Below are 26728 nucleotides of genomic sequence, written 5' to 3'. Positions count from 1 at the left end.
CATATGCTTACATGGGATAGCGGCTCGCCAACCACTGTAGACACATTGTCCCCAAAGCTATCTCAACTTACCATGCCTGAAGGTTGAAAACTAACTTAGCCGGATCAGCTCCGTGCCCAATTTATAAAATTACTTTTTATTATGCCAATCTAATAGTTATCTTTTTTCTTTTTTAGTGTGTTATCTTTTTTCTTTTTTAGTGTGATACAGTCTTCGCTTTAATGCATAATACTTTGCGTGTATATGTGTATTACATGTGGGCTACAAGACTGCTCTTAAGTATTGGCCCCTAATGACCACCAAATGGCATTAATTATGAATGGCGTGTTCTTAGTGCTTGCTTGTACACGTCTTAAAACTTTCCTCGTTGTTAAGCGATACTGGTGTTTCTGGATCAGGTTGATCGACAATAGCATAGTTGGTCATACTCAGGGTACTCTATATTGGCGATACTGGTAAGGGTAATGGTAAGGGTAAGTGGTAGACAGTAGTGCTGTTTGTGTTTACAAAGAACTGTGTGATGTCTTACCGTGACGTGTCTCGTTGTATGGTCAAACGAAGACGATTCTATTTTCCGCAGCGCAGTTCTGAAGTATAGTAAAACAAAAGCTAAAAAATTCAAGCGGGGATTACTCATGGAAGTAAGTAGCGTGTGTACGAAATAGTAAGACAAATAGCACTGAGTGTAGCTTAAGGCTAAATCAATTGACCAATAGTCAAAACCGTAGACAAATGGTCAAAAATGCGCCATGTTTATGAACCTATACGGGGTATATACTATATAATAATCAATACGCAGTTACGGAAACAATGAGTTCAAGCTTGCTGTAATGCAGAAAGTAAAGACGAGAATCCTCCCCTTTCGAGTCGCAATCAATGAACCAAATGGAATGTGTCTCTGACCTCCTTGCGGCTGTGAGAGGCTTTCGTAGAACTCTCAACATCTAAGGCTTGTCCTGCCAAGGAGCACAGTAGCGTTCCCTCGGTGCTTACATTTCAAAAAGACACGTACAAAACGCAGGCGACACCTAAGACGTGGACTACGACCTCTACTGTGAATTGTATAGATGTTTACACTTTGCTTCCCTCTTTGCGTCTCCAACCAAATACGCTTAATGAAGAGTCAGTCTGCTATGCTGCAATATCTTTTTGTCAGCTATGTCCTTCACTTCACACGTCCTATTGCGTTGTTTAAGCAGCAGAAAGTCTCGTTCCGAATTTTTACTGTCATAAACGTTACACCTTCTGGCTTTGCCGTTTGCTCTCAAGCTAGAAATGCAAGCTTTTTTTTTTTCTATGGGTGGTTTCCCCTTTACGACGCGCCGGTAAGACGACGAGTACGCCCACTCGAGAGTCATCCACGTAATTCGGGACTGCGTAACATGCCAAGGCTCTCAAAACGTCTGAGCGTTCGTACAAGGCGACACTTTAGCAGGAGCGCCGATAAAAACGACCCAAGGACAAACACGCCAGGCAACGAAGAAAAAACAATAACACTAATCGTTACGACAACAAGCGACGCCCTGACGTTTCTCCTGCACGTGGGGCAAGGTCGACGATGCCAAATGAACGGAGAAGTCAACGTCCCTTGCTCGTTACGTAACCGTACTCAGAGTAATCACACCCAGGTGACGCTATGGCCGCGTGTCAAGGTCTGGCGGCGACGGTGACTGTAGGATGTTGCGTGCGCAACAGTTGTGGGTGTGTGGGCCAATGCCTTCTGGTCTGCGCTACTCCCAAGTGCAAGCGACTTGGTGCTGCATTCAGTTCAAGGCGAGGGTGTACACGTAGGAGGCAGTATCTAATGAAGCGACGCAGGCTTCTATTGTCTCGTCGTGCATACACAAAGGCGTACGCCTGCACTGTCGAGCTACCGTACGCGGAGAATTCCGAGTCGCCCGTAGGCCTTCCCGATACAAGTGTGTGAAGCAGACGTGCAATTAAGTGACGGAAACTGTAGGGTACATTAGTTGCTCTTTTATATCCAAATTTTAAACAATAGAGGAGAGAGGAAATGAAACTGGACAAATAGTGTGTTTTCACGCAGGCGGAAAGTCGGAACAATGTATGCCGAAAAATGCATACGACGTTCTTTCGTGAGCTACCACATGCAGCGATTGTCTAACTATGTCATCTCAGGAGCTATTTACACGTGTGCTAGATTCATTCCTTGCCAGACAGCCATATGTAGGAACGTAGGTAGGTGTTATAACACAGTGACATTCCACTGCGTTATACGTACGTACCTCCTTATTCATACTGTACATATTTGCCTCATGCATACTGTACATATTTCGGGGAAGGTGCAAGGTGTAGCAAAGCACTATTTAAAGCTATAAATCTCATTACTGCGTATTATTATCAGTAGGATACAGCCGTGGTTGAACAGAAGTTTCGTGCATTAGCCCACTAATAGGCACCAACAGATGTTATTTGTAGGCGCCGCTTGGCTGCCCTATTATTTTGTCGAGTAGATCTTAATGTTGGGAATATCCACAACAGTTAATGTGTGAATGCCTTTTGTAGAAGTTGGGGAAGCAGACCTTGGACAGTTTGTCTAGTGGTCAACTGCCTGGCGCCAGGCTGAGATGACGACTGATAACGGAAGGTATTGGGACTAAGTTCTTCCGCTTTATAAATATAAAAATAGAAGAACGAATGTATGCATCAACGAAGATATTAAGGCATATGCGTCCTGACAACAAAAGTGATTTCTATTTTAGGACTAAAATGATGAGCAAAGGGGTGTAAACAGACAGTGTCAGGTCAGACTTTGGTTGTAATTACAGATTCAATTTTCTGTTCCCTGGCTCTCTATGTTAGTTTAGGAAATGTCGCTTCTCCCACAGTGCATATACTATGAGTGGTGATGAGCTATGTAGAACAAGAATGTATTGACTTATTTGGTCGTATCATTATCATGCCATACTTCGCAATTTCTTCGGCTATAAATATGCGTGGGCATCACTGAATCAGAACCTTCATCACCACATTATGACTGATTACTCTACAAGGAGAGTTAATTGATACACTCTCCAACGATTTTCACCATTAAACATTGATTGATTATTCACTCATCTTCCTGAGTTAGGAGGATGCCTCTGGTAAAATTTAGGCGATTTAAAAGCCCTCGATTCAAAGCCCTGTTGTGGAGGCTTTGAATTCATTGTCAAGTATACGGTGGTCAACGTTTGATCTCACCTGGTTTGTTAATGTTGCCACACGCGATGTTAGCCTCGCAGACCTGGCCGGCAGTTGATGTATTTGTGAAAAGTGTCCCATTACTTAAGCCTACAAAATACACACATATTGTACGCTCATCATGGTTTACATTACAGTGACCATTACCACCACTCTGTACGCGCTGTCACAATTTAGAGCTCGCTACAAGCAAGCATTCCATTCCAATTTCTTTAGGTTAATTCATGAAAGTGTACATTTCACCGAGTCATAGTGCATTCGCACTTTCATAGTGTGAACTTTTCAAGTTGGCAGAAACGAGGTCAAGTATTCTTGAATACCAAGCTTTCAAAACTTCACCCATATTTTGTTGTGCAGGCCCACAGTACTCGTGCGCATTCGAGAGCGTGGATCAGGGCACTTAACGACGCAACTAACCTGACTATTTCTATGCCTGCATGTGTCTCGGCAGTAAACAGGTTACGTATCGCGAGTACCCATATATCATGTCTTGCGTGTTCGCCATTAACAAAATCAAACACGGGAGCATGAGACCTCGGGAAAGACCCCGGAAGTGCCTACGATTATGGCAATCGCTGCAATTACTCTTGCTGTTCGCATGGAATTAGGCGTGGCTCGAGAGATAATTGGCAAGAGTTCGTGGCAGCACGGCGCCCAGTTGGTTCTCCTTCGCCTCTCTCGATCAATCAAGCTATTTGTACGGTCGGTTCACTGGGTCAACCAATGCACGTACGGGTATTACAATAATAGATTAGAAAGCACCTAAGTAGAACCAAGAAAAAAAGAGAGAAGTATAAATACAGCAGCAATCGAATATGCAGAAAGCTCTTTTAGAAAATTTTTTTGACGAGGTGAGTTGTTATTTCTTTACTAATATAGGCGATAAAAAGCAATCGCGATCATTATTATTCAATGAAATATATCTAGAGCACTATTTTGTGTCCTGGCATGTGCGGTGCTTGTCGAAGTTGCACAAATATACACAAATGAAGTAAACCACTCTCCTTCGTTAGTTGGTACATAATTGCCGAATGATGAAGGCATGGCAAGAAAACACAGGTATTCATGTTGTGTTTTCATGTCGTGCCTTCGTTTTCTGAGATATAAAAGTTGTTTTCGCCAAATTCCTTAGCCCCCACCTGTTCACGATGCGGTGAACGTGCACTATTTTCATCCTTGTGCTGTGGCGAACTTCCTGAACTTTTCAGGCAAACACAAAAATCCCGAAGAAGAGTCCTGGAAGGGTAAGGCTGCCACAGTGCACCATTTGTGTCGTTCGTGTCGTTTATGTGTGTTTTGGGTTTCGTACTTTATGATATCGTTTCTTTGAAATGCTATTAGTGATGGTCACTGTGCTCGTTGAGTTGAGTTCAATAACTTTACTTGCCCAACAGTTATGCTCGGGGCAAATGTGGCAACATGATACTTCAAAAATAGTATACGCTACAACAGGGCACACACATTCAAATTGTGATTTTCATACATATATGTTCCGCAGATTCAAAACGTAATAATCGGACTGTGTACAAAACATAATTATGATAACTCTAATGTAATCTAAAAACAAATATAAAGCACATTATAAACTTTCTAAAAAATTCAGTGTTTGAATGGTAATAAATCAATGTTAATAAAGTCGGAGAACGCCCAGATGAAGAGAGGACGCGTGTGATGTTCTATTAGATACTGCTGCTAAGCTGGGCGTGCTTCGCTTATGGTGTACTGCCACAGCCAAAATATAAACATGCTACTAAACCTCGTGGGGCGTCGTATATGTTAAAAGCATTGACATTGCATAACCACCCGCCATGGTTTTGCGGAGCCTTCCTCTACAGCATCTTTCATAATCATATCTTAGTTTTCAGACACAAAACCCCGACTGTTGGACTCGCAGTCTGAAGAATAATTATAGTGTAACATTTGGCACAGCAAAAAAACATCTCCCCGATCGTCATCATGGGACGTCCGACCTTTCTAACGATATAAATGAATTCCGGTGTGCCTGTGTAAACGAATCTATAGGAGGAAGAGGCGCTTCTCCTGAGCAATCACTGGTACTTGTCATTCAATATCAGATCGTCCTTCTGTGTTTACCTACAGCTCAACACCACGTGCTCAGATGCGATCGTTTTAGCTTTGTGTCCAAGTGCCCGTGAAAAGTCGGCGGCGGCATTATCGGGCCCCTGTGCGTAAGACATGCGGTAACTCTAGCAACTCGTGGTCCGCGCGCAACTGCGTCCGCTCTCCACGTTTCTCTCCTGACACCAATGCCAATGGGAGCGTGAGTGTTTTTTTCGAGCAGGGCCGTTGGGGCCGCAAGTGCTTCCTTCGGCTTGAATGCGGCTCAACTGCGTCTTCCTGCCTCTGGTGATTAACGCCTGTACGAACTCACAGGAAATCCTCGCACTCAGCGTGACTCCGGAAAAGAAAACAATCGACTTTCTCGAATGCGAAGTAGTTGCGCACGCGATAGTGATGGGGTTTGTTTGGACTTCCAACGCCGGATGAGTCGCATTCATGTATGGTAATATAAGCAGCGGATGTTGAGAGCGTACCGAGATTGTTACGTGTGCGCCTTGTGTCGGGCAGTTAAACAATGCTCAACATTCGTACCGAAAATTACACAACACGTTTGTTATCCCTCGATTGTTTTGAACGTTTATCTCACACGAAATATTCGCACGCAATATTTTTGAGAGCTAACAGACAATGAAAAGAAGGAAGCAGACGAAGGTAGAAGGTGTGAAGGTTAAGTAGAAAGACATCTGGTTGGCTACCCTACACTGGGGCATTAGGGAAGGGGACAAAACAGATGAGAAAGAGGGAAGAGAAAGAAAAGAACGGGGAGATATAGACAGTAAATTCACTGCAGTGCGTAGTACTCCACCACAAGTCAGGGGCGTCCACACAAACCCGTCGTCCGCAAAAAGCACAAGAGGGCTTTCACTGCCTTGCGGGCTGTCGAAAGATGTGGACGTTGCTGTAATAGCACCTGCACCGAAAGTGGCTCATCATCCAGTCACCTTGATGTGTTGGCAAGTGCTTGTTTCTCTCAGGCAAATCGATGACAGTGACACGGAAGATGTTCAATATTTTCATCGGTGCAGCATCGCACGCCGCACTGTCAGTCATTCCAATTGACGAGGTATATGATTTCGTTAAAAAAAATTCCCAGCCAAAGGTGATAGAACAGCAAAGCTTTACATCGATGTAGGCTGGATGGAGGATGGAGTTGTAGTGAAGGGTCAAGTTTATGCCGTCTGGTACATCGTATGCTTGGTGTGTTCCACTCAGTCAGTGTGAGACTGCTGGCCAGTTGACGAATCTGCCTCGCAGCATTCACTCTTGAAAGCGCAATTGGAACGCTGTTTGCTTTCTGATGTGACACGCAAGTAGCATGGTCAGCGGAATCATTCCCGCTGATACCACAATGCTTAGGCAACCACTTACAGGTGATGTCGTGGCGCTTTTCTATTAAGAGGTGGTGAAGTTTCGTGGTTTCATATATCGACTTGTCGTGGAATCTGCATCAGAGAACTGACCGCCGGCACTGTAACGCTGGTTTTGAGTAAGAAAACACGGCCCATTTACTTGGTCTTTCTACAGAATCGATGAGTTCTAGTGCACTACGCCGAGCCTCGAGTTCTGTCACCTTGGACGTCGTCGCATGTGAGGTCTTAAAACGCAGAGTTACCCCTTTTTATGGTATAACCACTGCTTCACCAGAACTGTACGACATAGTCGAGGCATCCATGTAGATGTCCACGTGGTTACTGTAGGTCTGGCCCAGTAGGAATGGACTCAGTTGTTTTAGAGAATGTGTCGGTAGGTCTGACTTTCTTCGCATTCCAGTGGTCATTAAGCAAACTCACGGCCGGCTCAAGCCTCAAGAAGGAAACAGTGACTTTAACGCAGGTGCGTACGATGCAGTAAATGATGAGATGTGCTTGCAGACAGTGGTGCCGTATGTCGTGCGTGGCCTTTCAGCAGCGAGGCTCGCCAGGTGGTGGGAAGGGGTCCTGGCATAATGCCCGAGGTGCCGATAATGATGCCAAGGAACGTATAGGGGATGTAACTAGCAGTAATAGTAGCCCAAATATGTAGAAGAAAACTTGGACTAAAAGATAACTTGCCGGGATCGTGTGACCTTCAGAGAGTCCCAGCTTCGGTTTCAGCCAACGGTAAATTATCTTTTCGGCCCCTTTTCTTTCTTCGCATTAAAATTAGTATTGATGCAGATTACATCCCATACACTTTCCTTGGTGTCATTATCCGTTAGTTCTCATTATTACTGCGTCTAACAAAAAAGGAACCTTTCAGTTCTTCATTCTTCCGTTCGAAGTGAGAGTGCCATACTGGCGGACTTGTTGCCTTCAGGTAGTACGCGAAGTTCGGTGCCAGCTTGTAATAAGACCACTTGCTACTTCAGGCCACCGGGCAGGAAAAGAGTTCGACGCTCGCCGTCATGGCTAATAACAGCGATGACATGACTAGCACTCCCCTGTTTAAATTCACCTATATAACCCATAATGTGGACGGGGGATGGCCGCTGCTGTAACACAGTTGGTAGAGCATCGTACGCGTAGTTAGAAAGCCTCAGGTTCGGTCCCTGCCATCGGTAAGCTATATATGTTTTCGTGCGCTTTCCTTCTTTGCATTTACGTTACAATAGTGATAATTCTAATAACATTCAGTATACTTTACTTGGCGCCATTGTCTGCTAGCTCTTATTAACCCTGTGTCTAACAAAGGAAAACGAGCCCTTAAGTTTTTCACTTTTTTCTACAAGCACAGTTACGTTTGTTTGAAGAACTCGTGAGATGTTTAGGTAGCTGCGATGACTTGAGCTGTCTGCGTGGAAAACTGGCCTTGTGTCTCAACGCTATAACACTTAGAGTGAAACGTTAAAAAAAAAGTCACCCCTTCATAGCAAGGGCGAAGCAATGAATGTGATAGCAAGATATTGGAATTCTACGAAGAACGACAAGCATCTAGATATTTTCAGCGGACCGCTGAAGCCCGAAGAAACATGCTTGAAAATAACGTACACGTATAGGCAGGACAAGCGTGAACTAACAGTTGTCACGCCTTTGTGTTTGAACAACGTACGGCAGGTATCGACAATTCGTAACCCGGCGGTGTTAGATTTTTTTTAATTGTGGTGCGTGGAATAACCCCTCCCCGTCTCCTGCCCAGCATGTTCGGTGTTTTTATACCACAAAAGTGTTTTATGCCAGGGTTCATCGCGGCTCGGCTGACGCACTTGTGTCACGAAAAGTGTACTAAGACGTTCCAAAGAAAGAAACCAGAAGACAAGCATTTGTCACGCGGAATCCAAGCAGCAACACTTCGATTCTCAACGCGCGGCGCTGGCCATAACGCCGCGGAGTATACGTTGCCAGGAATGCTAACGTCAAGCCATTTATAAACACCATAGATCGTTTGGCAGCCCTTGGAGATTCGAAACATTAGCGCGTTTTCGTTATCAGTGGCGAGATGGCGCGATGGGCTCGCGTTGGACGCGCTTTAAAGGTGGTCTCCTTCAGGAAGCACCACCTCCACAGAGTGTGGTCTCTCCTGCGCGCGTGGTTATCAGATTCGTAACTCGGGAGAGGACGAAGGTCACTTCGCACGCTGCGCGGCTGCGTTTGTGAAAGGAGCGCGCTGCTAATAAGAAGACGCAGGAAGAATTGTGACAGTTGTTCGCCCTTTTCCTGTGTACATTTGTGCGCTCGTTTCGTGAGTCCTTCTTTCTCTTTTAATAGCGCGCTTCAACTGTCAAGCAGTGACAGTTGTTAGTCCACGCTCGTCCTGTGTACGCGTCGTGCGTGCTTTTTGCTTCAGGTGTGCGCTGCAAGTTTCGCGCTGCTTGCCGTTCTTGAGTTGACTTTGCAATTTGTTGCTGTTCCTGAAACAACGCACAATAAACACTAAGCTACCTCTATAAAAACACGTTTCGCTTCAGTGTTATACCTATTAAAATATAGGGGGATCAGCCACGTTTTTTTTTTTTTGTTTCACATCACAATGTCTACAGGAAGGGGCCACTTTTACGTGCGCGTTGCATAGGCAGTTTTTGAAATAGAAAAAAACTGTATGAGCATTGCGTTATATCAAACACGTGCACGCTTTTGCGAAATATGCGTCAACATCTCAACTAATATAAATTACTATTTGAGGTTTCACGTCCCGAAACTACGATATGAGAATGAGAGATGCCGTAGAGGATGGCTCCGGAAATAGCAATCTTTTGGTGTTCTTTACCGTCGTTCAGTAACATCGCTCCATACACGGGCCTCAATAATTTCGCCTTCATCAAAATGCGACAGAGCAGCCGGGATCAAGCCCGTGACCTGCGGGTCAGCAGCTGAGCGCCGTATCCGCTACGCCACCGAGGTGCACCGCAGCTAACATAAACCTATGTATGTACATTAAGAAAAAAATGACCGCCCAAAACACGTGCTAGTTGCCATGATGGTGAGTTAGCATGTGCCATTTTACAAGCATGAGTACGTGTCAGACGTACTTACTCCTCCGCCCTCACCCTTGCTCACGAAAGCGATGACCCTCGCACTAAATGATTATTCAGCGCACTCAGCACTCAAAGAAGTATCATTACACTTCGAAAGCACTTCTTTATCAAGAACAATTTTTTTATCTAAGAAAAACGAGCACCAAGGTAAACAATGCCTAAAGTTGTACATGAGAAAGCTATCGATAGACCACAAGTTAGCTTGTTTCCATCGCAGTTTCGAAGTCGAGCCTCTGTTCTGATTAACGTGAAGGCATAAATACGTAAATATCAATACAAGCTACATTACATCGACAATAATCTTTAGGCCGATCGATTTTTTTTCTTTTTTGCTTCTTTTTCACATATAAAATATTGTACTCTGATGCATATGAACGACCTTTGGACACATATTTGTCCAAATAATTCCGGCAGATACTGCCAAAGTAGGAAACCAGGAATATCAGAGATTCTTTGGGTCTACTGGTTTCGCACATTTAAAATTGCTTTTGTAGTTTCCTGTCCATACTAATTATAAAAGTAATTTCTCAGCCATCTGTGGCTTTGAAATGTGAGGCACATATTCCGGTGCTCACTATGGCAATGGTGTAACATCATATAGTTTAGCTACAAGAATAGAGAGCATTCGCCTCTGTATACGCTATTTTCAGAGGCATTGCACTAAATGAACTGAACTGCCTCAAAGCCTACCTTTAAACTAGGAGCCAAACAGCGAGCATGAGCGTTAAAACATGTGAAAATGTGGGCGACGTGCTATCCCCTTACACATTTATAGGCACGTCTCCTTTTATTAATCGGATGACTCTGACACACTATACAGGACAGTGATTTAACAATTGGGACATTTACACTTGCGTGCGAAAGAAATAGAATGAAATCTTTGTGCAATTCCTGTGCTGCGTGTACAGACATCACCAAATTTTCTCGCCCCAAAACATTGAGAAAATCGGTAACTTCCTGTAACGTGCTTTTCAATGCAATTTTCGTATCGTTCGTGTGGTTTGAGAAACTTCTAAACTGCACATTGAAAGTACATTCCCAGCACATTTTCTAAACTATCATAATTGGTCGTAATAAAGTTGTGTCAATCCATTCATTCATGTATAAGAATCCCTTTTCCTTTCAAACGTGCATAATGGGGCTGGCCTATGTTGCTGTTATAAGTATTCAACAAAAAGCTCAGCTAAGCGATCATCTGTCTTGTCTATTGATACTTAGATTAAACTTAGCAGAGGACGAAACAAAAGTAGAAGGAAAGAGGACGAGCGCAGTTCATCCTGTCTACTTCATCTACTTCTGTTCCACTCCCCTGCACAGTTTTACTAGTTTACATATCATACAAACCGAGCCTAAGCAGTATAGCGATACAAGCGTATCGGGATAGTATCTCAGAGGTACTTTGGAAGATTTCTGTATCGAGATACATTTGCAAAATATATTTGTTTCTCGGTAGTGGAATACCTTTGCAATGTATCGATTGTGTCGCGATACAGTACAGGACGCGGGTATCCCGTTACTTTTTTCCCAGAAATTAGCTAACGTGTTTTGAAGGGAGAAGGAATACTTTTTTTTTGTCCTTTTCCAAGCAAAGGACCTGTACCAGTCGGCAACACAGTGAAGGTAGTGAAGGATTTCCCATATACACAGAACGGTCCATGAGGGAAAAGTGACTGGTGCAGCTGATGGCAGAATCCCGGAAGGGGCATTATCATCCTCTACCCGGAAAAGTATCTCTCTCTCAAGGCAGGCATCGCATCCCTATATTTGTTCACGCAGAAGGTCATTTCGAGAATTCACGAGTGTCTTAAGGCTGACTCAACGCTGTCTAAATGACAGTCTATTTGAAAAGGTACTGTAGTTTAAGCACAACTAACGCAGCAACCTTGTATACAACAGACCTCGAGTCTAGAATTAATATACACTTTTTTTAATGCACTGCCTTTCCCATGAGATTCAAGCGATAGTCTTTCCTTGCAAGTAGAAATGCATTGGAACATATGTAACGGTATAATCCTTCACCCAGTAAATGTCTGAGCGGAGCATCAGCATCTTCGGAATCTAAAAGTCTGCCAGTATTGTATCTGTATCCATGTAACTGTATTCCGGAGCTATCTTCGCTTTGTTATATTGTATCTCCGAAATATTCCGTTGCGTCAAAGACAACTGTATCTCATTATCTGAATGTGAGGCTTTCAGCCAAGGTATTTTTATATCTGTATTCCAGAATACTTTTTTGAGTATCTCTGTTCAGCCCTGATACCAAAGCACTTTACTGTCAAGTCCGTTCAGGAAATCAGCAGACAGAGATGTTACTATAGCCTTGATCGCAAAGTCTGTCTGCCTGCCAGTCGTATGTTTTTATTGATACATTGTATTTTTTGAATACACAAAGCGACATGGGCCATTCGAAGCATTACGTTGTCCTTTATTCATAAATATGCCCCCGTAAATCAAAAAGTCAGCACAATTTATGAAGTGGGCTTCTCCAAGCAAAGCCTAACATTGCTGTGAAACCAACTTTGACGAAGCTCTCTTAATTTTGTTTCATAGAAGCACACGTTGGTGGACTAGCCGGTTCCGGCCCAATGAAAAAAAAAAACAGAGTTGGTACGGCTGCGTTGCGCATATTCTTTGCGCCGAACGGCCATAATTCTGGTGCCTTATTCAATGAATCCCGATTCAGCCTTCTCCCGCCAAAATTAGGCACCGATTTAGTGATGACTAGGCGTTGCATTCTTGTGCCATTGTACAACACTTGGACATTTTGCCTGACGGAATGCTTTGCTTAACTTTAGGATGACCTTGGCATGCGATCTAGTCGTAAAATGTGGCCTAAACTTAGATGGCAAGCACTCGTGTTCACTGACGTCCTCTTCATTTACGTATATCACACAATAAAAATATACAGCTTGATAGCAAGAGCAATACCATCGTAATACAGAAAAATGTTTCTTGAGAGGATTTTTCAATGAAGTTTTCGATAGGGTGCTGATGAAAATCGTCGTTTACTCGTAATCTAAACTTGAATTGTTGTTTAATGTGTAGAAGCCATTGCACTGTTTCCACAGTAGCATTCCAAATTGGAGGGCCAACAAAAAAGGCGGAGGAGGGGGAGAAGTTGACGTTCTGGAATATCGCGGGGAATGACGTTCTGATGGCACCACTGCGGATGCAGTGGTGCCACCGATGCCAGTCGCTATCGAGCCTCAACCTATGCAGCTGCACTGCAATAAAACGTCAATCTTGGGGCTTTTTGACGGACTGCTACCGCACTACACCAACAAGAAAGGAAGCAGACTGCAGCCTTTGCCACGTCACTATAAACGCACATGCACAATTTCAGGTCTTCTTTTTTTCTTTCCCTTTTCTCCGCCGACGTCGCAGCATGCATGCAACGCTCCTTCTTCCTCAGCAACGAGAATCCCAAGCATTTGACGAGGTGGGCATTCCCTTCTCCACCGCGACTTCCGCATTATTATCATTAGGCGAGCGCTCAGGTTGCAGTGCGCGGTCAAGCGCATGCAAGCCGCCGCCACACGGGAAGCTCATGACTTCCCGGTCGTCGTCGTTTCCCCCACCGCACCGTCTCCGCAGCCGACAGACCGGCTTGCCGGCTTCCTTCCTTCCTTCCTTCCTCATCGCTTCCTTCCGAACGAGCCTGCAAGCACCCCACGAAACACGCGGCAAAGGCGGCGGCCTTCTTTTTATATATATATATATATACCCCTTTCGAGGTACGCTACAGCTGGTCGGCCAGCCCTCGAATGCGTGGAAAACAAAAGGAGCGCGCAAAATAACGAGCAGATTGCCCGGTCGCTCTCACCATCACCCTTTGCGCGGCGCGTCCAGTATGCAGAAATGGCCCATTGTCAAGCAGTGCTAGAGTACGTGTATATGGTCTCGCAAAAGAAGAGGGTGAGGGAGTAGCAACCGCGCGGCGTGAGCCAAAAATGGATGGAAATAGCCAGGCTCCGCGGCCTTTCTATTTTTCTTCGAGTTCACGCTCATTTTTTGTTTGTTTGTACCGTCCCATCCTTAACAGTGCTGGTACTGTTCTGGCACAATAGAGAGAACAACGAAAACAAAGAACAACAATGAAAGAAAACATGAATCGGGCCTACGTCTATACGCCACGGTGGCGGCGCGTCAAAATGGCGTCGATTCGGAAAAAATACGAAAATCGACACATAAACGACCGCTGTGGTCAAAGCTACACAGGTAGTACGTCATTGTATATCAGTATACTGAGAATCGAAAGGGTGGAGGGGCGTATTCTTCCCAGCATAATGAATGGGGTGCTCGTTCTCGCCCGACCAAAGGCAACAGTGGTTGATCGAGCAGTCGCTTTATGCGTCCTTCGTGGAGATTTCGTGTGCCCTAGGAGACGCATGCAGACACGAAATGCTGGCCTTGGAACCGGACCATAATAACGACAGGCTTCCGCGTCCGTGCCTCAGAGATGTGTCGGCACAAGCTCTTCTAATGGCAGACACCGCGGCGCGTTTCCATGTACGTCTAAGTGCATTCACCGTCGAGTAGGCGGAGCATAATTGCTCATGACTCGTGCACTAAGAGAGCTTGAGCTTCATCCCAGTTCGCCTCATTCCGGATGGTAAGGCCACGATTGATATGTTTGATTTGATATGTGGGGTTTAACGTCCCAAAACCACTATATGATTATGAGAGACGCCGTAGTGGAGGGCTCCGGAAATTTAGACCACCTGGGGTTCTTTAACGTGCACCCAAATCTGAGCACACGGGCCTACAACATTTCCGCCTCCATCGGAAATGCACCCGCCGCAGCCGGGATTCGAACCCGCGCCCTGCGGGTCAGCAGCCGAGTACCTTAGCCACTAGACCACCGCGGCGGGGCGGTAAGGCCACGATTGCGCAAGCAAGCATTTAAGAACGTGGATGTTCTCTCGTTGACGTGTTATAATCATTGCTGTCATAACGCTCTGAACACGCCTTCAACATTGAAATATTTTTATTAAATCAAGATATTTACACGAAAACAGCGCCGCAATAAACTCTCTGGGTTGCGTAAATATATACAAGGACAAAGGAGGAAAAAACTGACAAATTCTGTGTTGTATACCTGATGACGTGAAGTTTGTGGCGTTTCAGTACATCTTTATATTGTAATGTTGTTGACTTGTTGCGTTTTGTTTCATTTGCTAAGCGGCAAGAAATAGCCGGGAAAACTCTAAAGCCGGCACCAGCGCACAACTTCTACCATTTTGTAATGTCAATAAAAAAATAAAGCAACAAAACATAAAAAAATACGGACTGAGCAGGAACTATAAACTACGAAGCTTGCCTATTGACCGTTCGAAAACTTGCCACACATATTCGCTCAATGTTGTGCCGGAAGAGACTGTTGATTGAAATAATTTGTTACATTATCGGTTTAACAGTGTAGGTTGTTCGGTATCTGTCGCCTCAGCTTGCGGCTGCATCTGCGCAGAGCTGATAGACGAAGCGAACAGGGCAACGGTGAGTTGAGGCAACATTTCTGTACAGTACAAGCAGCTGCGTTACATATTTGGCCCTGGGACTGACCGCTGATTGGGCTCGCACAGAGGTGCCACGATAACACGGGATTTTTTTGGTTGCCCTCTCTTCTTCGCGCACGTAGGCGTGCGCACGGGGGGGGGGGGGGCATTGACAGCCCTTTACATTAACATAATAAGGTCGAGGGGGGGGGGGGTGCAAAGTCAGTCTCATACATTGGTACGGTAGGAAGGGGAGAGGGGGTGGCACTGCAACAAACCTTCACCGCCCCCTGAAGGGGAACCCTTCACTGCACACGCCTGCCTATTATCGCGCAGCTTGTTTTTTGATAGCCCTTGGGAAGCAAAATAAGAGAAAGAGAATGGCAGGAAGGTTAACCAGCCTATAAGCAGCCGGTTTGCTACCCTGCGCATGGGAGGGGGATGGGGGAGATGAAAGATAGAGAGCAGAGAGGGAAGACAGACAAACACAGCACATTTGGCAGCACACGCGCGCACACTCAGTCATAGGATATAGCCCCTGGGGTTTCCTTGGATCAGCCAGTAGTGGAAAGCCTACAATCAGGAACCGCCATCGGTCGCTGACTAAAATTAGACCCGTGGATGAGAGCGCTCGCGGCACGTTGCGTGAGGTTTTGTCGTCAGTGACGTCAGGCGTACCGCAGGTGTTGCCCTGGATTGCACCGGACTGCCGCCTCGGTTGACGCCCGTCGCATCAGGCTGGTACCGACGCTGATTGCATCAGCCAGTCTAACAATCTTGGCGCCATTGGCATCAGACGTTCTACCACCTGAATACGTTGACGAAGCAAGGAGATTTGGTTTGGAATTCCTGGCATAACAATGTATAACGTGGCAGAAGAAAGCACAGGACCGAGTTGATTGGCGAAACATGGTTTTTGCCCTGTAGTGGGCCTAATTATGATAATTATGAGGATGGGGATTTCTGGAGGGAGGATGATTTCCGGAATTTGGACTTTGTTTTGTTGCTTGTTTTTTCGAGTTCATATTGCTGACTCTTTGCTAAAGCTGTCGTGCTCAAAGGTGGCTGTGGGCCTTAGTCAAGCTGCCTCTTTCGGAGAGCAGCTCTTACCTGCTGCTGTCCTTCATCAAGCTATTGATGAGAAATAAAGATTATTATTATTATTATTATTATTATTATTATTATTATTATTATTATTATTATTATTATTATTATTATTATTATTATTATTATTATTATTATTATTATTATTATTATTATTATTATTATTATTATTGATATCAGAGTAGGTAGACGTGTTTTATGACTGCGCATTGCCTTCTCAGTCATCATTAACTTTCGCGAGCAGCTCAGTTTCCTTCGCATCGAACTTATTAGAACTCTTCAATTCGCTGTCATTTCCCTAAACGGATTACGGTTGATCATTGCACGAGCTAGCATATACTATACACGTACGTAATAGAATTTCCTCACATGCGGGTCACGCGCACCACCTGTACCGTGTGGCACGCGTTCAAGCAAGCGCGATGCAATCGCTGACCTGAGGAATGATAAAAAGGAAAATAGATAAAAATATTATGAGATGCCAGGAAGTGAAAGGGGAAGGAAGGAAGGATGGAAAGACGGAAATGCGTTTCCTGGAGGAGGATGCACGCATAGTCGATTTCCTAATGAGCATCTGCAAATAGACCCAGTGGAGACTATGCAAACACGAGGAAGGGCCCGGTTGCACGTGGCCACGAGACCGTGTAGACTTCAAAACAGCGAACGACAAAATCGTCATATCCGCGACACGAAGAGATAGAGAGAGAGAAGAGGGGGAAAGACAGAGGGAGGCGCGCGACTGCATTTCACCGATCCGTTCCACCGCTCCTGCTTCCTAGCTACAGTCCAGTCTGCAACCTCAGGAAGAGTGTATCCAGCGTGGTATTGTGCTTACTTTGCAATCATGCCGTACACGTGGGGGAACCGTGTCTCCAGGAGCCTGTCGTTCTACCCCTGTACGTGTTCATTGCGTTCGCCCTCCGAAAGCACGTCGCGAGGCTGATACGACTTTTGCACGCTACGAGGCCCAGCGTTCGTGCGCAGGTGGCGCGGAGAGGACGGCGATGCGTGCCACACGCGGCCAAAGTGTGTGTGTGTTCGCGTCGCTCGCGCAGTGCCACGGAGAAAAGACAAAAGCCGCCGGTGGTCTCCGTAACCGCGTACGATTATGCACGCTATAGCGCTATTTTTCGCCATAGGCGCAGCGTGTGTTCACGCTGCGCCTTCGGGAGTGCGGGTAAATGCCTCGCCGCATCGAGAAGACATGCGGTGGAAGCGGGAAAATCCTGCGTCGTTCGCACACGATCGGATGTGGGAGAGGGCGTGCGCGTGCGGAGGCGCGGCCCGTCATGCTCACCGAATTCGTTCCTTTAGGACATCACGAAAGAAGGCGATCTTTATTGCGAGTTAACGGAAGGAAAGAGAGAGAGAGAAGCACGAGGAAACACTCATTCGCATCGCTGAATGAAGATATTAGTCGGTCTGACAGCTGTTGATGAGAACATACAGTTGCAATATTCTCAACGACTGGTCTCGAGAAAGTCATGTCAACACCAGCTTCCCGCACTTGAGTGGCATTCATGAGCCGTTCCTTTCAATAGTGATCTGTCCTTTCTTAAAGGATGCGGAGCGAGATAAAGAGAAAGAAATAAGATGCAGTGTGAAGAATGGGGTGGTTATCCAGACGGCATTTCTTCATTAATAGGGTGTTAACGTGAGTGAAAATAAGAAGGAAAATAAAAAGAGCCGAGCACAAGACCACGTACAGCGGTGCCAAGCGGCGGCGATGTACTATATCAGCACTGACAGTTTGTTAGCCTAGCGCATGGATGTCCATCCAGTACAACACTGTGGGCACCGGCCTTTTCAGCGGGTTTCCCGTCGGTGGGCGTCACATATTTATGTCTTTCCGCATATCATGGGCAGCTAAACTAATGCGGGGCAGAGTTTTGGGGAAACCGCACGTGTCACATGTGGGGCTGACGGCACTTGCAATTACTCACCGTCCTCATAGTGGACGCTAGAGAGGGAACATGTGAAAATATTTGGTTTGTACAGACACTCATTCAATTACTTTGAAGTCCTCAGTCAGCTAAACTAGTTTATTAACGCGTCTGTATTTATGCCTAGAGTTTGCTGAAGCCTCGAATTAGCGGGATAGAAATAAGGGGGGTAGAGGAGAAGGACCCTAGTCTTAACCGACGTCTGATATCTTTGACGTCCTTTTGGCGAAGAACTGGCCGGGCCCATCTGCTTTCGAGAAGTATCCCTTGAAGGGCTGCAAGTAGCCTTGTGCATCGGTTGTTACTTCTATTTGATTGTCGTCTTCTGGCCGCTTAGACAACATCACCAGTTCAATATGCTGATTATTGGTCGTCTAGTGCTTAATTCACATTTAATTCTTCTTTATTTCGTCTTAGACCTTTTAATATTTACTGCACGTTCGATTCGCTTTCGCACCCTCATTACCTAAGTATCCTTTATTTGCACTTCTTTCAACTTTCAATAAGAATTGATTCGCCCTATGGATTATTTCTTTTAATCACTTTTCATACCCTTAATAAATAAATAAATACATTATCTCCTCACTCGAGCTATTTGAACCTGTCCCACCATGCCCTGTCTCCGTGTACGGCAAAACTATCTTTCTACACCGTTCATGTGCGCACCACCTGGTGAGCCATCTGAGGCTTTTTCCTTGTTTCAACTTCCGGTTTTGTAGTAGTGTACAGAGCTAACCTGCCTCTTTTTTTTTCTTTGAAATTGTGACCTTGTATGTATATTTCGCTACTTCCCCCCTCCTTATGCAATGCCCATCAGGAGCCCTTAAGGAATAAGAATAATAAACGATGATGATGATGATGATGATGATGATGATGATGATGATGATGATGAACAAGGTGTATATATGAGTTGGTATATACTACGCACAACAGCAAGTTGTACAACGTGGTAACCTAGGTAATAAGCACATGTGATATTCAATGATAACAAATGTAAAAGGCAAATGTACAAGGCGTTCCACTTCAACAGGGCCAGTGTATTTACTCATGACACCAAAAGCAGCGCATGCGCGAAGTCGCTACACAACTTCCTCACGATAGAAAGCTTATAAGCAGAACTAAACGTGTATAATAAGATACCCCGCACAAGATACCATGGCAGTGCCATTAAAGGCATCGGGCATTAAAGAATGCAAAACTACCGGCAAGAAAGGGCCACTCGTAAAATCGTAAAAGACATGCCTGACTTTAAGCAGCTTCCCGCTTCCTTCTCTCTTTTCAATCCCCGGCGACTATATATATATATATATATATATATATATATATATATATATATATATATATATATATATATATATATATATATATATATATATATATATATATATATGACGCTATGATGAAAGGGCGACGTGGTCTGGCGCATACCCCATGTTTATTCTAATCTCACTTCTACCAACCATCGCTACCTTCATACGTCACATGATTCCCCCTCCCCCCGAAAGAAGGCATGAGTTACAACTTACAAACAAGAAAAAGTAAACAAGGAGTGGCTTGGAAGTCACCAATGTCAAAATAAAGAGGTAGTCTCACAAATTTTAAAATGCACGTGTTGGCTTCTTCGTCGCTAAGACTTGAGGGGAGAGTGTGGCAGTCCGGTGATATCAATAAGAGATCTGGCGGGCGAGGCTGATGGTTGCGTCCTGGATAACACAAGAATGCTTTGGACGTGGAGACTGATGAAATAGCTGGCATTATTGCGAAGAGTGGACGCTGTTTGAAAGCGTTGCAGTTGATCGGTCTTCGGCGTCGCTGTCTTTGCTGCGTGCGTGCTCGTTGTCGTAAACTAATGGGATGGTGTCTGAAGCCTTGCGTGGTGGAACTGGTGACTTCTTGTCTTGTTCGGTGTTTCCTGAGGTTTCGGAGCTGTAATCTTAGGCGCAGTCTTGATCTTTTGTGCCAAATGCGTTTCTGGCGCCGATCCCTTATGCGAAGATGCCTCGCTTCTTGAATTTGTTTTAAGACGCTTGCTTTGCGTCGTTGTCCTTGTTGGTGTGTCCGTTGTAGTTCCTGGAGTTTGTGGAGTTGCCTTTGTTGAAATCGCTCGTCTTTTTGTGAAAGTTGGTCAGATGGGCATCTTTCAGGAACATTTGTATGGTTTTCTTTGCATGGTGATTTGATCAGTAAATAGTCGATACTTGTTAGGGTGTCGCGATTCGTGTCAGGCAATGGAGATAGTGTGCCAGAATTGACAGAAAAATCTGCTGAGGCTCTTGCAACGACATTCTTAGTGGACGTTCCTGGCACAGGGAAGTGCTTGAAAATTGATCCTTCCGAGCCTCCTGTGTTGATTGGTCTCTCAGGTGGCTGGGAACTCGACGGCGACACTGCGAGAGGATTGGTTCGTTCAGATTTTACTTGGGGCTGTTTCTCTGTGTCCGCACCTTGGGAGATAAGCTGTTCTGATGCATGAATGAAGACGGTTGGCCCTGGGCTTGGCTGAGTATATTCGGAGTTCCGCAGCTCTATCCCAACCGTAGTGGGCGAGTGAGGCGCGAGGTGTGCGTTGTGAGCGATGAAAGAGCGAAGTGATGTAAAACCAGGATTTTCACTCTTCGAGTAGTCGTGGTGTTGTTTGGTATTTTCTCCATGCATCAGCTGGTCTACCATGAGCAAGGCGTCCTTATGAGGCAAGTGGGGAGCGTTAGGAGCGCTTGAAGAACCGCGTGACGAAAACCCAGGTGGTGGACCACGTATGCCAGACGAAGAGTGAACGGCATCAGGTGGTTGGGCAACGTCTCAGGTCATATGCTGAAGCGATGACTTCGCAAATGCCGACTTTCGTGCAGAAGGGAGGCGCGCTCGCTGGCTGTGTTTTTCCCAAAATACGCGTTGTCGTCTGCCACTGAACTCGTGTGCCACTTCGTCTTTTGTCAGAGGTCGAATCTTGTTGTGCGTTCGAATGGTTGAAGACTGCCAGTAAAATTGACGACTGAGTGCAGTTGTCTGTGGATGGTGGGTTACAAGCAAGTCTTCGTCGTAGTCGTCATCGTATTTTTTTTAAACCAAACGATCATTTCTTGTTTTATCTTTTGCCAAGACTCATCGTTGTCGAATATGTGGGTGAGGTAAAATTTAAATGCCTCACCGGTGACGTAGTGATCTCTCCCCCTCCCTCCCTTAAAAAGGGGAAGGGGGGAGAGATCACGACTTTGCAGACCTGCAGGTCAACACGTGAAGACGATAACATGGCTCTAAAACGCAAATGATCACCTAGCAACAATAAAAAGTAGCAAACGTAGATCGTTTCTTTCTTCAGCTGCAGTGAGCATCTGTCAAGAAAAGAACAAATTGCTCGATATAGCTTTTACATTCATAACACTTTTTTAGCAATAGAAAATGGCCCATTCCGTGGCACTGACGTTTACTTCAACTTCACCTTCAATTCAGTCGTTTGCTCAAAGCGGCATAAGCCAGTTGAGCTGTCCTCTGATTGATTGATATATGGCGTTTAACGTCCCAAAAGCACTATATGATTAAGAGAGACGCCATAGTGGAGGACACCGGAAATTTTGACCACCCGGGGTTCTATAACATGCACTCAAAATCTGAGCACAAGGACCTACAGCATTTTCGCCTTCATCAAAAATGCAGCCGCCGAAGCCGATATTCGATCCCGCGACCTGCTGGTCAGCAGCCGAGTACTTTAGCCACTAGACCACTGCGGCAAGGCGATCTGTCCTCTGTCTAGTCCCCATGTCCACATCCGTGAACGGGCCATGACCAACTGCGAAGCGTAAATAACGAAAGGAAAAAGAAGGAACCGTTACGACAGCGCTTTACGGTAACGGACTCTCGGCGTCCGTGTTGAAAAGTGAGAAGAGTTTCCTCCTCGCCTCTGGAAGAATGCCACGCAAGCATAAGGGCCACAGCGGTGGGACAAACGGACACACGTAGAAAGAGGGTCACAGCGAACTACACGCGAAGCACATGCGGTAGAATAGAACACGCAGGCCAGGCAGGAATGGCGGCACGAAAGGGGAGAGTCCGTCCTCTGCAGCGCCAGCAGCGGCGTCGGATCGTTCGTCCGCTTCCTGGAGTCTCTCACGCGTGAGCTAGAGCACACAGAGGCCAGCCATGACGTCAGGGTCGCAAAAAAGCGAATGTCGAGCACGGGGCCACGAAGACCTCCAAAACCGCGTGACCGGTGCAGGCGCGGATGTGGAGGTACTCCTTCACTTTCGCGGCGAGGTAGTCGCGGGTTAAGCGAGCGGCTATGCCCGGCGTAATGACCTCTCGTGACATCCATCTTCATACTGTGATCGCTCCATTCAACGTATGTAAGGTGCATCCAGACGCATCTTTGTGCAGCGTGGGGATGGTTTCAGACAGACTCAGCTGAGCTGAACAACAACGGCTGTGCTCTACTTCACCGAAAGCTATACCTGGAGCTGTGCCAGGGCGACGTTCGGGTACCGACGAGCTTTTTGGGGTTTCAGGCTTCCGCATCTGAAAGCAATGTGAGAATGCGACCGCCAGAGCAGTACTGCGTAAAGGGACATCGAGTTCGATAGGATTTACAACGTCCTGCTTGCTGAAACTAATATTAAACTTTGAACTCTGGCCCGTGCCACCTTCAGCCGGAGCTTCTCTGAAAATGATGTTTCTTTGAAAACTTCAGAACTAATTGAAAATTGTACACAAAGGCATATAGATTCGCCTTTAACTCATTTTCTTTTCATAATTTCTGCCTCATCTGGTGCAGAGTAGCCAACTAGACTTTTAGTCTCTTTAAGCACGGCTTTTATTGTATTGCTTTTCCTTTTTTGGCTCTTTAGTTTTGGAATTCTAGGGTCTGTGTAAGCTCTGCTGAAAGCTGGTTCATCCCGTACGTAAGTCCTTGAGCATCGGAAAGATTAATAAACGAGCACTCAACACTTTCTTGTGCAGCTACCAGCACTATACATAATGTTACCTTAGCCTTGGGAGGAGTACAAAGCTTTTTTTTTGAAACCGACTACTGGTGGCTGCTTCAGTCGATGAAGAAACCACGGTTAATCAGCCCGGATCCCCTATTTCTGGGTGACTGCTTCTGTCCGCCTAATGATACGTTCCTGCTCGTCTGTTTCGGAGCTGGGCATCAATGCCTCCCGCTCAATCTTTGCGGTGATGTACAAGAGTTGTGTACTATCACATATATGCATTCTGGGACAGCCCCATAGTATATGAACGAGGATGACCCGGGCGGCGTAGTACAGCGTGCACTGAAGTTTAAAGAATCAGCATAAAAGTACTTGGTTCGCAGCTTTCGCTACGCGGCATGCTATTACTACTATGGCTAACACTCATGCTAGCCTAGTTGAAGGACAGTTGGCCACACATGGAAAACATTCGTTATCATCCGCCGCGTTTCGTTGGGCGAGAGATCACAAGGGGGTCAGAAAGGTCTCGGGGTGCCCCACATGGTCATCGCGTGGTCCTGAAGAGCAGGTTTCCGCGTGTGTTCTCCAGGGGCGGGCAACTATTTTGGTCAGCCAGAGCACGCTGCGGGGGTTGTTTGCTGGGAAGCTTCTTTCTCGGCAGCTCAGTGAAAGCGAAGGGAAGATCGCGGAGGCGGGAGGCGCCTTTTCTTGTGGCACCATCAATAGAGGGTGATAACTGCCTACAATACAATAATAGAGCCCACTATGTCGACCCTCTTCCTGATTGGAACATTCTTCTCACCATTGTTCCTCGCAGCCGTGCGTGGTAATATTATTGCACGCTGCTGCAACTGTGCACAATACATTGTAAAATGACGTATAAAGCGGAAATACGGAGCGACCAAACATTGCACTCCTCCTTTCCATGCACCAGTGATGGGAAGAGAGAACGCACTGCTAAAGAATTATAAGTATTTGGTTTTTTTTTTTTGCTCATCCATAGAGACGGCGTCATACAGTGCTGTTTAAAAGGATGTCGCTATTTATACTCATGCGATTGTTTGATTGATTTGTGGGGTTTAACGTCCCAAAACCACCATTTGATTATGAGAGACGCCGTAGTGGAGGGCTCCGGGAATTTCGACCACCTGGGGTTCTTTAACGTGCACCCAAATCTGAGTACACGGGCCTACAACATTTCCGCCTCCATCGGAAATGCAGCCGCCGCAGCCGGGAATCGAACCCGCGACCTGCGGGTCAGCAGCCGAGTACCTTAGCCACTAGACCACCGCGGCGGGGCTATACTCATGTGAGAAAATGGAAAGAATGTAAAACACGAAAAAGGAGCCACCTGATATATTGTGCTCGCCTTAACGAAGCTAAAACTAATCAAGGAAGCTCCACAGCAGCGTCGCTCACCGCCAAGATTTAGCTTCGTAGTGCAGAATTATGACATCCATTGTGCTTTCCGAACTGGAGCGAGTAGCCCCGGAGTAAACATTCATTCACCTGCTCTGAAGAAACTCGTTGTGATACGAATGTGTCTGCCGACCGGTGGGGCGCATTTGTTTTTTTCCGGCATCGGCTACTCCGCATACCCCCTGTCAATGACGAAGCAAACTCTCTGCTATACATTACCATTAGGAGTGGTAGCTTCGCTTGCAAGATCTCGATGTGGAATTTGCTGAAGAATAGTTCACCATATTCTATGAAGTGCAGGGTGGTTATGCGAAAACTAAGTTTGATAGTAAACCGTGAACGTCCTAACGAATTTTAATCGCGCTACGAGCCGTTTGTGTTAAGGCCTCAATATTAGGTCAAAGCTTCTTCACCTGAAAAATATGCCTAATGTGTGTACAAGCACAGCAAAACCCAAAGATGTTTTTATTCTTCAAAAAGATACTAATTAGTAATGGTAAGAAAACACAAAATTATGACCTTGCTTGTGCACTTTATAACTACGCACGTACGTACGCTCCCGTTTGTCTATCAGTGCATAATCTGCACCATTGTAAATAACGCTTAGGCTCAGTTCCACGATATGCTGTAGGACCTTTGTGATTCGAACCACCCGAATACCTAAATACACTTTTTAGATTCCAAAGTGTGTTCGGCAAAAACCTGTGGCTATTTGACTGACGCTTCAATCTCTTTTTATAATTTTTTTGCACTCTTTATGCAATCACGTGATTGCTGAGAGAGTGCGAGGGGGAGAGGCCATAGCTGGCACCAATCCAGAGAATGAACAAACATGGTCATTGTGAGTGTCAGGCCTTAAAGGAGTTCGTCTTAAAACTACATACATATCTTTCATGGCATGAGCCTATAATTAACGTTATTTTACTCATGGCACGAGTACGGAGTGAAACTTTCGTTCCTTCCAAGCCCTCTTGGTCTTCAGAAAATTGAAACCCTTCTAATAAAGAAACAGGTGTGAATTAAATCGGTCGTCTTAGTTTCAAATTAAGCATGTGATGTTGTAGCATACATTTAAGACAAATGTCAATTCCTATCATGGTATCTAATGAGAATTAATTGAATGAGTTCATCGACATTGTAGATGCTTTTTTTTTTGGGGGGGGGGGGGTGACTAGCGGTGCCTCGCGGAGCAGATCTCAAGCACGCGCTTCTCTCTGCATGACCTCCGAGATCTGCTTCCGCAACGCGACTATAATAATATTATCTGGGGTTTTAAGTCCAGAACCACGATATGATTATCAGAGGCGCCGTTGTGAAGGGCTTCGGAAATTTCGACCATATGCGCTGTTCTTTAACGTGCACTAACATCGCACAGTGCCCGGGCCTGTGCTATCCCACCTTCATCAAAATGCGACTGCTACGACCAAGGGTCGAACCCATGACTTTCAGATCAGCAGCCGATCACCCTAGCCACTTGTCCACCGAGGTGGACTCCGCAGCGCGACGAAACACCCGACGAATGCACCAGGGTATACACAAACGCTGACGTGTGTGTGCCCCTGCCAAGCAAAGGACCGTATGCTGTCGGGCTAGTTGGTGTGTAGCTGTGTCAAGGTTTAGGACAACCTCACATTTTTTTTGTATTTCGCTTGTTAATTCACACTACTCAGCGAATGTGGGTCGGTGTCTTGAAGGGGCCATTACACAGTCACCCAGCATTTGTGGTTTCCAGAGCAAACTAAATGTAGAGGTTCTGACTTTACATATCTAGATAGTGAGCCACGAAAGAATGATTCGGTGCAAAGCAAGCAAGTCAGCGAAGTTCCCGGCTCTAAATTACACCCATTGCCGACAACTGCCAGTTTGTCATGATGCGTGTCACGTCATATGCTGCAAGAAGCGGAGCCGACGTTTTTTACCATAGTTCAGCCACTGCAAATCATTCGATTTCAGTGCCAAGTTGAAGAAAGCTAAAGTATCTCGATTTTGCACGCAGTTCAGCACAGAACCATACCTTTCACCGGAGAGCAGACACTCGCGCTGTCAGATGCTTGAGGCGTCATGCCTCACGAGTACGTCAGTGTCGTCCTACATTCGGGCCACTCACGCGCT

At 45.8% G+C, this 26728-nt stretch overlaps 1 protein-coding gene across 1 annotated transcript in view; it reads left to right on the top strand.

Moving 5' to 3' along the window:
- The window catches only part of LOC119178237 (clavesin-2-like), a 66908-nt gene that overhangs the window by 19788 nt on the left and 20392 nt on the right, over window positions 1–26728 (top strand). The window lies entirely within an intron of this gene.

This window comes from Rhipicephalus microplus, chromosome 1 (assembly GCF_043290135.1).
Source record: "Rhipicephalus microplus isolate Deutch F79 chromosome 1, USDA_Rmic, whole genome shotgun sequence".
In the NCBI taxonomy this organism is placed as follows: domain Eukaryota; kingdom Metazoa; phylum Arthropoda; class Arachnida; order Ixodida; family Ixodidae; genus Rhipicephalus; species Rhipicephalus microplus.
The sequence above is the reverse complement of the archived record's forward strand: the minus strand, read 5'-3'. Positions and strand labels throughout refer to the sequence as shown.